Raw genomic sequence first — 12,420 nt, forward strand, 5'->3', positions numbered from 1 at the left:
ACCAACTCTTGTGACTTGTCGACTTATCAGTTTCTGTCTTCACATCATGCATGAACCCAGCCAGCTGTGGCACACTCAGCAAACCATAGCTGGAACAGACCACGGCTTAGCACAGGGAGTCAACCCAGCCATTGATTGAGGGCCCTTCTTTCATAGATCAGCTTGAAGTAAATGAATGCTATAATGAGCCTGACAATATGATGGGTGGAATAGAGAGAACAGAAGTGTGTCTTTAGGACTACTCATCACCCAAGGCTGAAATTTATTTCGCCTGCCCATTTCTCTTGTTCCCAGCTCAGTCCCTTAACCATACCACGTTGGCTGTACCTCCCACCTGCTCATTCCAGCAAAAGAGGCTTACTTTGGATCCCGTCTGCCGAAGAACCTCAGCTGGCAGGGTCCAGGAGAAGAGCCTTTCCTGTTGTGGCCCCTGCTCTCTGGAATATTCTCCCACCGGAGGCGAGGTCCACCTCCACGCTCCTAGTCTTCCAGAAAACCAGTGGTGGGATTCAACCGGTTCGCACCAGTTCGGCAGAACCGGTAGCTAATTTTTTGTTGCCCAGGCGCAGAATGGACTTCCGGAAGTGGCATCCACACAGAGAACCGGTTGTTCCCATATTTGAATCCCACCGCTGCAGAAAAACCTGGCCTGAGGTTCTGACAACAGCATGCTAGTTTGAGGGTGGCTGACAGAGTAAAGAAGCTCCTTATCCCCAGGTCCTCCATCATCTTGGGTTTGTTTTAGCTTTCCAATTAAACTCTCCCAATTTTAGCTGTCTTGCACAGGCACGTCCCCGACTTACGACAGTTCATTTAGCAACCGTTCAAAGTTACGGCATCACTGGAAAAAAAGTGGCTTATATATGAGCGTTTTCCACACTTGCGACCATTTGCAGTCTCCACATGATCAAAATTCAGGCGCTTGGCCACCGACTCCTATTTATGACGGTTGCAGCACCACGCAATCCCCTATTGCGACCTTCCGACAAGCAGAGTCCGTGGGGGCATCCAGACTCCTTTAACAACGGTGCTGTTAATTTAAGAAGGGCAGGGATTCACTGAACGACGGGGGCAAGGAAGGCCGTCAGCTGGGGGCAAAAGTCCCTTGACAGATGTCTCGCTGAGCAACAGAGATGTTGGGCTTAATTGTCGTAAGTCGAGGACTTCCTTTGTCGCCTTTTTAAAAATTTGTTTGTTTGTTTGTTTCGGTAAGCTGCCCAAGAGTCACTGCGTTAGTGAGATGGGCGGCATAAAAAGTTAACAATCGATTAACAAGCAAACGGATAAATACTTGCGCTCTTCAAACAACAGCTGCCTACCTTGGCTGGGTTTTATGATCTGATGTTTACACAATTTACTCCCAGTTTCTGCACCGTCCAGAGTTACATTCCCCTTAAAATAAGCAAGGGAGGCTTTATTTTCTCCTAGCATTGCTAGGAACCAAAGAGCAAAGAAAAAGAAGGATTTTTCCTTTGGTTCTGATCTTTGCTAGGACTTCAGACTTCTTTCTGCCTTTTCTGCTCCTGTTATCTTTCCCTTGGGTCCCAAGTGTGGCTGGTACCTTACCGGTGATTCCGTGTTAACTCATCTGCTCGGAGACTTGCCTGTGAATTAGAAATATGCCTCTGCGTGGTTCTCCTCTTCTGCCACAGGCAGCCTCACAACTCTTGTGATGTGTCTGCCTTGGTGTTCTTGGTGCCTCTGCTGACCTAGGCTAGGTGGTCCTTGCTGGAGAAAAAAGACATATGGAAGCCTCCTACAGCCTTCCGGCTGAGTGGCATTATAACTCGCATCACCCCTAGTCAGCAAAGGGTGAGGTTGCTTAGGTTGTGATGGTGCACAGACATTTGTTTTAAGAAATGAGTCATGCCTGCTACTTGTCAGTCTGGCTTTGCATGAAATTGACCAGGGATCTGGGACATAGATTAAAAGCTGACAGCTTTTTTACGCAAAGCCCTGAGATGTAACTCATCTTTTGGCATGAGACAGCCTCCTCTGACTGTGTTCTAATCTACACAACTGGAACAACATTCCCCTTAGGCTTGCAGGCCCCCCCCCTCCCCATCTCACCCTCCCCGTCTTTAAAACAGTTGGGCTGAGAGAAAGAGGGACTAGCCCAGGGGTCTGCAACGTTGACAACTTTAAGGCTTGTGGACTTCAGCTGAAGGCCACAAGTCTTAAAGTTGTCAAGGTTACAGACCCCTGGACTAGCCCAAAGATGGCTTTCATGCCTAAGGCGAGACTAGAACTCAGAGTCTTCTGGCGATTGGCCCAAATTCACCCAGCTGGCTTTCATGGGACTAGAACTCTCAATCTCCTGGTTTTCAGGCTAGCTCCTTAACCACTATACCAAACTGGCTTATTCTAATGTTCTCGCTCGTCTAATGTCTGTCCCATGCCCAGGTCCAGATCTCAACTGAAAGAGATCTAGATCAGGATTTCTTAACCTCAGTAACTTTAAGATACAGTATGGAATTGGCTGGGGAATTCTGGGAGATGGAGTTCAAACATCTTAAGAGTTGTTGAGATAGATAAACCCTCATTTAAATTTCTTCCCATTCCCTCTGTAATCATAACCCAACACACCTCTACAACTTTACCTAAACAAGGTAGATTGAATGCAGAACAATAATGGTATGAATCAGCTTGAGGTCTTGTGGAGGTGTGCACCGACCCCATCTTCAAGGTCAACAGCATCCATTCATTCTCAGACTCAGGCAGTGGTTCCCATCCTGACCTCACCTAGATGGTGCCTTGTTGTCCTAATGATTGTTGGTTGGAATATCACCCATAGAGGAAGAGATAAGAAGGATTGCTCATGTCAATTCAGTTTTTTTAAAAAATTAAAAATGTATATGCATATTTGGGCGGAGTGCAGAGTTATTTTTAAAAACTTCACAGTTCTGTACATTCTTCATGGGAAGGGTTGCTATGGAAATGCAAATGTACTGGTTAGCATTTTTGGCATCTTGCCTGGTTCTTAGTCCAATAGTGCATTCATTCTTTGTCTATACCAAGATAAGAAAAGTGGGTGAAGATGAGGTGAACTTGGCATCAAACAGGAAGAGCACCGAGTTATAAATAAAAGACTTTGGGTCTTCTTTTAAAAAAATCTTGTTTGCACGTAGCATAACTGCAACAAAACCTTCCAAGTTTAAAACATAGTCAGGAGTCCTCCAGCATTTCTTGAACTGCTTTTCCAAAACTTGTTTGTTGCCAGAACCTGAGATAGGCAGTTGTTAGAAATGAAGTGTTTACTTCTTTCTTTGAAGAACTTTCCTTAAAGCTGACAGTTTTGCTTCAAGCGCTCCACATAATGATCTCAGGGTCAGGAAACGTGTAAAACCGCACCGGTTAATCAACTACAAAATTGAGCTGCAACTAAGATGATTAAAACCCTGGAGACCAACACATATGAAGAACGGTTGCATGATTTGGGTTTGGCTAGTCTAGAGAAAAGAAGGCCTAGCGATGGGGGGGGGGGAGGACATGATAGCAGTATTCCAGTATTTGAGAGGCTGCAAAAAGAGTAAGGGTCAACTTATTTTTCAAAGCACCAGAGGGCAGGACAAGAAATAATGGATGGAAACTAATCAAAGAAAGAAGCAACCTGGAATTAAGGAGAAACTTCCTAACACTGAGGACAATTAACTGTTCTGTACCAGCCTGCTACCGGCCCTGCAGAAAAAGCAGGGACAACCCCTTTACAAACGGCAAGAGGCTGGAATAGGCAAGAGGCTGCCAAATTTATTAACATAAAACAGACACCAACCATGAAACAGGAGCTATGAAACAGGAACTATTCAAGCGGTTGCCTTCAGCAAACCAGCCCTCCCACGCATTCCCCTTTTATACAGTTCAGGGCGTGGCTTCTCTCTGCCTCCTTCCGAGGTGCCCCATTGCCTTCCTCTGTTTACTCCTGATTGACTGCCTCCTGCGTCGGGCGTCCTTGAACAGGGCCAGCTGTGGGTCATCTTCATCCACGCTGTCAGGCTCACACAGCTGGGTCTGCGTCGTGACCAGGTGGGAGGGGCCTGGCTGAGGGCTCTGCGGAGCCTCAAGGCCATCATCAGCAAGCTCTCCAACACCCCCCCCTCCTCTGAGTCGTCCGACCCAACTGCCGAACCCACAGGCTGACCCTGAATCACAACATTAACTAGTTGAACAGCTTGCCACCAGAAGCTGTGAGTGCTTCATCACTGGAGGTTTTTAAGAAGAGACTGGACAATCACTTGTCTGAAATAGTATAGGCAGGGCTTTTTTTCTCATAGAACACTCAGAACGGAGTTCCAGCACCTTTTTTGGATGGAACCTTGTATGGTAGGCAAGGTGGGTTGTATGACATGTGTGAGTTCCGGCACCTTTTTCGTTTACAAAAAAAGCACTGAGTATAGTATCTCTTGCTTGACCAGAAGACCTCCAAGATCCCTTCCAGCTCTATTCTGATTGATTGATGGTGTATCCTAACATCACCTTTTCGCAGAAATAGAACATGAAACCTAGCTAGATCTCCATAAAGGAACATGTTACCATTCTAGTTCTAATTATTTCTCCAATTTTCCAATCGTCAGAATTCATCCATAAATAATAAAGAAAAAGCTGGTTTTTTTGCTTCAAAGAGTATACATCTGAATACCTAATCCAGACTACTAATTTTGTGGTGGGGGGGAAAAAGTGTACGAGGAAAAAAAAAAGAATTGAAAACTTGTGGCGTATTGAAATGTCAAGTTAAACTAAGACTTGCGAACTCTACAGCATATGCAGGAATTCTCATTTTTCTATTGATAAACTGAGCACTGGTGCACAATCTGTGGTCTGAGAATCAGATCCAGCCCTCAAAGTGTTTTTGCTCATTCTGTCAACCCACACTTCAGCTGCTTCCCATTTCAGTCCAGCAAATTAAAATTAAAACGTCGTGCTGTTAAGGCCAAATGGGATGGGAAAGAGTGGAATGGGGGTAGGTTAGGACAACGGTTTAAGAATAAGGCAGGTTTTGTGGTTTCTGTGTTCGACTCCACCCCTGCATTATCTTTTGCTCTGCCCACCTTTAGTATCTGCCCAGATTCACCTACTCATGCTCTCTCACACAATTAAGGCCTCTGTAGGGTGTAAGTTCCCTAATGTGAACATCTTCACACTCATCCCCTTAGTGTGAGTAAAACCTTAACTTAAGAGTGGTTTCTTTGAAATGAACTCATTTTGTGTAGGGTCCAATCTGGGCCGGTCACTCAGAAGACAAAACCTCTTGTCCCAGGTGACCGACCCGAATTGGATCCCACAACAATTTCCTGGGACACGTGCATTCACCTTCATTCATTTGGTAGGGTTTACTTTTCAATGATCCTTAAAATTCCCAGATTTCCCAGTAGAACACCACTTGAACACCACCGGCATTGACAAAAATCAGTCAATTGCAAAAGGCAACTTTGCTCAAAGTAGCTTACATCCTGCGATGATATCTGTAATGCCATCAAAGAACAACATCTGCCCTATCCCAGGTCCTTTGGAAGGACTCAATAGGTGGACAAAAATGCCAAATCCAGTCTAAACCTTTGGCTAGCTGTGTGAGGAACCATTCATTGCAATGATAGCAGAAGTTAAATGTTTAACTGCTGGAAGTTAAACAACTTTTGAATTTTGTCCTGTACAGTATTGTTTCTCAACCTTGACAACTTGAAGATGTGTAGACCCCCAACTCCCAGAATTCTCTCCCTCCCCCAACTCCCAGGGAATTCTGGGGGTTGAAGTCCACATGTCTTCACGTTGCCAAGCTTGAGAAACACTGCTGTAAGAGTTTTGTCTTCTTCTGTCCTTTTCTGCGGTCAAAACAGCTTCAGCATATTTTAAAGCATCTCCCAGCCTTACCTGACTGTGGAAATGGGATGAATGCAAATCTCAGCCCCCTCTTGGTTTTGATTTGTTTCCAAATGCATTGGAGCTGCAGCTGACCGCGCATTCAGGGAAGGGATTTGCTATCTCAGAGGCCATCACTTTCTTAGCCCTTCGCAAGCCCTGAGTCTTAAAAAAAAACAAAAAACGCCAAGCCCCAAATCCACACCGTGATCGTGGTTACAAAGAAGGGAAAACGAAGAAAGCAGACTGCCAAAACAGATGGCAGGAGAAGCGCAGATACTGTACTAACCTCCAAGGTTTGTTGGAACAGCCATGTTTTAGCAGTCTTCCGGAAGATGATTGAAGAAAAGATTTGGGGTGGGGGCTTATTCCAAGGAGACAAGGCAGCAGTGGAAAAATACTGTCCTCCCTGACTTTTCATCTCCCAAATTAAAGACCGTAGAAGCCACCTGTCCACAGCTTTGGAGCTACCTGCAAATCTATATAAGCAGTTTCCACTCCTTTTTAAAAATGGAAGGCGATCCTCTTCTGGGTTGTTGAGATAGAGGAGGAGGGATATTGGAGGATAGGTTGACCCTCCCCACCCCCACTCTTCTTTGTGGCAACCCCTTAGATAGCAGTGTTCCAGAGTGGGGTCAACTTGTTCTCCAACAGGCCGACCTGGACTGATGGAAGGGAGGTTCTCTTGATTTTGTTTTATTGTCTTTTTAATTGGACTATGTATGGGATGAGTCCTTTGGGAGATAGGGCGGCATACAAATCCAATAAATAAATAAATAAATAAATAAATAAATAAATAAATAAATAAATAAATAAATAATAAATAATTAATAAATAATAAATAAATAAAAAAAAAATTAAATAAACTTAAATAAACTTAAATAAAATTAAATAAAATAAATAAAATAAAAATAAACAAACAAACAAACAAATAAATAATACAGAAAGAAGGGCTGGGAGAAGGAGAAAAAGGGACACTTTCAGGGTGTCTTTGACTAAGCTCTCCACAACTTTCCCCTAACAGGCTTTTCTTTGAGGGTCCTGAGTTGAACCTTTTCTTCAGGGCTGTAGGAAACTGCCAGTCTGTTCTGAGAGAGTGAAATACGCCATTCGTCTCCCTGAGACGTGGATCAATTTGTAAGGGGCGAGATTTGCGTCCCTGGGCTCGGTGTCTCGCTGGTAAGGGGAAGGGTTGAATAGGTCTCTCGGTGTCTGTCTTCATCTGTTAGGATCAATATTTCAGAAGAAAGAGAGCCAAACCAATAATAATAATAATAATAATAATAATAATAATAATAATAATAATAATAATAATAATAATAATAATAATAAAAAATATAATATAATATAATATAATAATAATAAAATAATAATAATAATAATAATAATAATAATAATAATAATAATAATAATAATAATAATAATAATAATTAATAAACAAAAAGCTACTCTTCCCCCAGCCTCCGTTTGCTCTACTTTGACAGACTGGAAGTTTGCAATGCACAAATCAACGCTTAGGATTCGTCCGTTAAGACGGCTAACGTTGAAAGAATGCATTCTTGGCTGCTTTAAATCAGGACGCCGTAAAGGCCTTTATGCGTTTTTCCATAGCTTCGTAATGGGCAAAACTGTTCTAAATTTAGCCTCTTGTTCCGTGGCTAAACATGGGGAGAAGGTGATTGCTCAGAGGTGCAGTTTGCTTTTGCTGAAGGTCACACATCCACACTCTGGCCTCTGCAGGGAAGAATACAATCATGACATCCCCTTTTCCTCCCCCCCCCCCCCCGCCAGCATTTACCGGTCATTGTAAATCAAGAGTAGATACAGTTTGTTTCTCTTCATTTGTCTCAGTCTCTTGGGGATAGTCTTTTGCATGTCAAGATGGTCCTGGGGAGCTAAAAAAAAAAAAAGCAGTGAGGGCATCAGGAGTTAAATGCGACTATCAGGGAGCAAAGGCGTTCAGCCTATTGCAAAGTCATCATGAACATAATTTACGTGACACGTTTGCCTCCCAAGCTCAGACGATCATTTTGCTGCTGCTGCAGATTTCTTCCTTTGTGGGATGATGTCACGGCACACTGCGTTGTCATCTGATGTCACCCCGACGGCGCAGAGACGCCTTTGATGTGATGGTCTGATCTTTCTGACCGTCTTCTCTTGGGTTGCGTTCTTACAACCCCGTCCAGATTTAGCAGCTGCACATCTCTAAAAGTGCTGAGGTTGGATCGCGTCAATCTTTGTGGGTGAAGCTGCCCCCTAAGATTCATTTACGGTTTGGTGCAAGGATTCCTAATCGTGGCAACTTTAAGATGCGTGGACTTCAATCCCCAGAATTCCCCAGCCAGCCTGATGCCCTCACTGCTTTTTTTTTTTAGCTCACCAGGACCATCTTGACATGCAAAAGATTAGCCCCAAGAGACTGGATACTAGTGAAACACAAACTGTTTTTGTATTAAATGCCTCCATCTGGCTGACGATCTTACTATTTTGGGTGGTAGTAATTTATTAACTTCAACGAGCTTTTTCACTTTGTCCTTTAAGCAAAGGGTGTTTCTCCTCCCTTTCTCCCTTTTTTTTTTCTTCCCAGGCTTGGATAGGACAGTTACACTGAGCAGCATCCAACTCTGCATTAACAGTTTGCTTGCGTCAGTACTCTGAAGCATTTCCCCACCCCCCCACCCTCTTCTTCGTAGGATGCCTTTGAGTAAAAACTCTGCACAGGGCTAGCATACAGCTTAGAGTGTGCTTTTGTATATTTTGTTTACAAAGGTCTGTCCCGGGGTGGTTTGCCTAATGTCACGTAGCAATCACGCCATAAAAGCGACATTCTGAAAAAGCCCAGAGATCTGATCGTTTTCTTTTGTAACTGTGCGATGTGAAATTCAGGTAGTAAGTACAGATTGGCGTTACGATTATGGAGAGAAACCTGCATTTTGAGAAAGAATTGCTTTTAGTGGCTCAAAGTAACAGGGCCGGGTGTGTACAGGAGCGGGTTGATAAGTAAGGAAGCAAATAAGTTTATTGTTGTCACCAGAAACCATACCATGTGATCGTCAGTGGAGATTCTCAGTCATCCAGGTGGAGCTTGTCCCAAAGGTTCTGTTTTCAGGAAGCAACTGGGACTTTCTTGTTTTTCTTTTGAAGAAGTTTCGCTTCTCATCCAAGAAGCTTCTTCAGCTCTGACTGGATGATGGAGAAATGGAAGGATTTATGCTCCCTGCAGACAGCTGGTCATTTGCATCCTTTTAGAGAGTCGTTGAGGCCACTTGGAGGTTTATCTGTGTCCTCAAGGTCACCTGTGGGGTGCAAATGGGTGTGGAGCCTTCTTGGCTGCAGGATGTTTTCCACTCTGTGTCCCAGGCTCCACACACCTTTGCACTACTCAGGTGACCCTGAGGACGCAGGTAAGACTCCAAATGGACCCAAGGGTTCTCTAAAAGTATGCAAATTGACCAGCTGTCTGCAAGGAATATAAACCCTTCCCTTCCCCACCATCCAGTCAGAGCTGAAGAAGCTTCTTCCGATGAGAGGTGAAACGTCTTCAGAGAAAAAACAAGAAAGTACAGTTGCCTGCTGAAAAAGCACCTTTGGGACATAACATGTGAGATGCCGTAAAATACAATAAAACTCTGAATTTGTAAAATAAAGTTCAGATAGTCCTCAGCTTACAACTATTTGAAGTTGTAACTGCACCGGAAACAGTGACTTATGACTTATCCTCCACGGCCATGTTATCAAATTTGCATACTTGTGATGGCTGCAGCCTCCCCACACATCATGTGATCACCATCTGTGCCGTTCCCAGCCAACTCCCAACAAGCAAAGTCCGTGAGGGGCGTGGGATTAATGACTGCCGTGATTTACTTCACAAGCATGGCCAGAAAGGTAAAAATCGGGTGTGAATCACTTTTAACAACCACCTTGCTCGACCGCGGAAATTCTGATCTCAGGTGTTTTTTTTAATCCCATTTATATCCCGCCCTTCTCCGAAGACTCAGGGCGGCTTACAATCTAAGCACAAATCAAGTGAGCTTAGCAATAGCCTTCATTCTATGTATATGCCTGCTTATTATTAGGGCTTTCGCCCCCCCCAGCAGCATTATTACAAAGTCAGCTTATTGCCCCCAACAATCTGGGTCCTCATTTTACCTACCTGGGAAGGATGGAAGGCTGAGTCAACCTTGAGCCTGGTGGGACTCGAACCTGCACTAATTGCAGGCAGCTGGTGTTACTTAAGGAGGCATTAGCTCACTGCTCCACCAAGGCTCTTTTTTCAGTTCCAATGGTAAGTTGAGGACTTCCTCTATTCAAAGAAAAATTTAGATGTAAAAAAAAAAGGTTATAGCAAAATAAAGCCAAAGCTAGAGAGAAGAAAAAATAACTTAAAATATTGCTTTCTGAGTTTAAATAACAGCCAAGCCAAAAGAGCAACTTGGTTGCTGATGCGTCGGATCACATCTTCAGGAAGTTCATTCATGTGGATTTGAAGACGGTTCGCTTGAAGACAGGAGGAACTGGGGGTGAGGGATAACCACCCCCTTAAACCAAAATGGCGGAGCCTTTGGCCTTTGCAGCAATTTGACATCTTGCAATCTCCCATTTGGTCTTACAGCTTCCTGTCCGGAAAGCTCTGGGGCTAATAAAGGGAGATTTCTCTTGCTTCTGAAATAGTTTGGCTTTACTTGTCTCTTGCCGAGCGTTGCTAGTTGCCTGACATAGTTCCGTAGCCACCTCTTCTGGGGCGAACGAGCTCAAAGGATTGTGCTCAGAAAAGGGCCAGGGGTGTAGTTTAATTTGCATTTAGATTGAATTAAATTACACGAATTAAAGGCCGTTAACAGGGACACATCCTGCAGTGTCTCTAGGAGTAATCTCCTTCTGACAGATTCAAAAGTTGTCCCCAGACTGTAATTTGGTGGCAGCTTTGGTGGAAGAGCTTGGCGTGGGCCGCCTCCAAGATCCTTTTTTGGCCACGTGACTTTGGAGACTCTGATGGGGTGTGGTTTCGGGGGCGGGGGGGGCAACGACAGCCTTTTGCTGATGTATTCACAATTGGTGCTTTGAAAACTTCCAGAATTCCTCCTCTCCCTCAAATGGTTGGGTGGTTCTCCTGAAAAAGAACGGTTGTAGAAGCCTCCTGCTTCTGATCCTAAATATTTTTGACATATTTATTACATCGCCATCCTTCGAAGGAGCTCTGTGAGTCTCGTTTTATTTTATTTTTTTCCTTAACGACCACAGAATGACTTAGTTTTAGGCTGACAAATGTGTCCAGCTTAGGGAATCGTCCAGTGAGAATTTGTGACTCCTGGTGCTTAGTGTCCCAGTCAGGCTTGCTATATATCTCACTGCGAAGGAATTACAATTTTCATATATATATATATTTTCATCCTAAGCTACTATCTTCAGATTTTTTTTCCGTATGTCCTTCTTTTCTTTTATTTACATTCTGGGGCACTTGAGGGCAAATTCCTAAAGCTTTGGTGTCTTGGAACAATGGCTTTCAAGATGGCTGAGGTCATGCTTTATGAAAAAACAGGATATGGGTGTTTTAAATGTTTTTAATCACTCATTATTGATTAGGGAGATAGATGAGAATTTCCTCTGTAGTTTGACCAATATCCAGACCTAGTAAGCATGCATGAAGCTGGTCACTTCTGTGGCCGGGAGGTCTCAAAAATCCCTTCTGTAAGAAGGTAATAAACAGTGATGCAATTTTCAAAGAGGATCTCATTGTCAGCCTCAAACAGGAATTCTGGATGCATTCTGAAATGTACACTCAGCTGGTCTAGAGACCTGAAATGACTGGTGGTACAAAAATTCACGAGGGCATGAGTTCTGGGTGTTGTGACTTGCCCAGTAGTAATATAAGGGGATTTACCGCCCGGGCAATACCACATATTTAGTGGACCGATTCTAAAGATGGGCAGTTGGAAAAACACCACGTTCGGCTAGCTGGATGTGTGAGCTTCTTTGCATTGTGAAAGCTAAGATAAGAGAAAAACTGCATTCCAGGCCTTAGAAATTAATGAAGATAATCTTATACAAGGAAGGAAGAGGATACTTGCCGTTCAAAGACATTGTGAATTCATAAACAGCTGGGAGTTTGAAATCTGAGAGACAGAGCTGATATATTTATCTGTGGCATTTGGTTTCTCCTAATCACATGGGAAATATTAAAAAACTAGACGCATTGGACTCTCAGGTGTGGGCATGTCCTGGAAGGAACCAAAATCTTTGATGATGTCTCAGTGTAGAAGCATTGGCTCTTTTACTTTCACTCCTGACTTTTTATCCTGAATTGTTGTCTCCTTCCCATATTTTAAAAGGTAAAGGTAAAGGTTCCCCCGCACATGCGTGCTAGTCGATTCTGACTCTAGGGGCCAGTGCTCATCTCCGTTTCAAAGCCGAAGAGCCAGCGCTTGTCCGAGGACGTCTCCATGGTCATGTGGCTGGCATGACTAGACGCCAAAGGCGCACGGAACGCTGTTACCTTCCCACCATAGCGGTCCCTATTTTTCTACTTGCATGTTTAGGTGCTTTCGAACTACTAGGTTGGCAGAAGCT

At 43.9% G+C, this 12,420-nt stretch overlaps 1 protein-coding gene across 1 annotated transcript in view; it reads left to right on the forward strand.

Moving 5' to 3' along the window:
- Nucleotides 1-12,420, forward strand: part of HOMER2 (homer scaffold protein 2) — a 63,070-nt gene that overhangs the window by 12,129 nt on the left and 38,521 nt on the right. The window lies entirely within an intron of this gene.

Source organism: Vipera berus, assembly GCF_964194415.1.
Source record: "Vipera berus genome assembly, chromosome: 12".
Lineage (NCBI taxonomy): Eukaryota > Metazoa > Chordata > Lepidosauria > Squamata > Viperidae > Vipera > Vipera berus.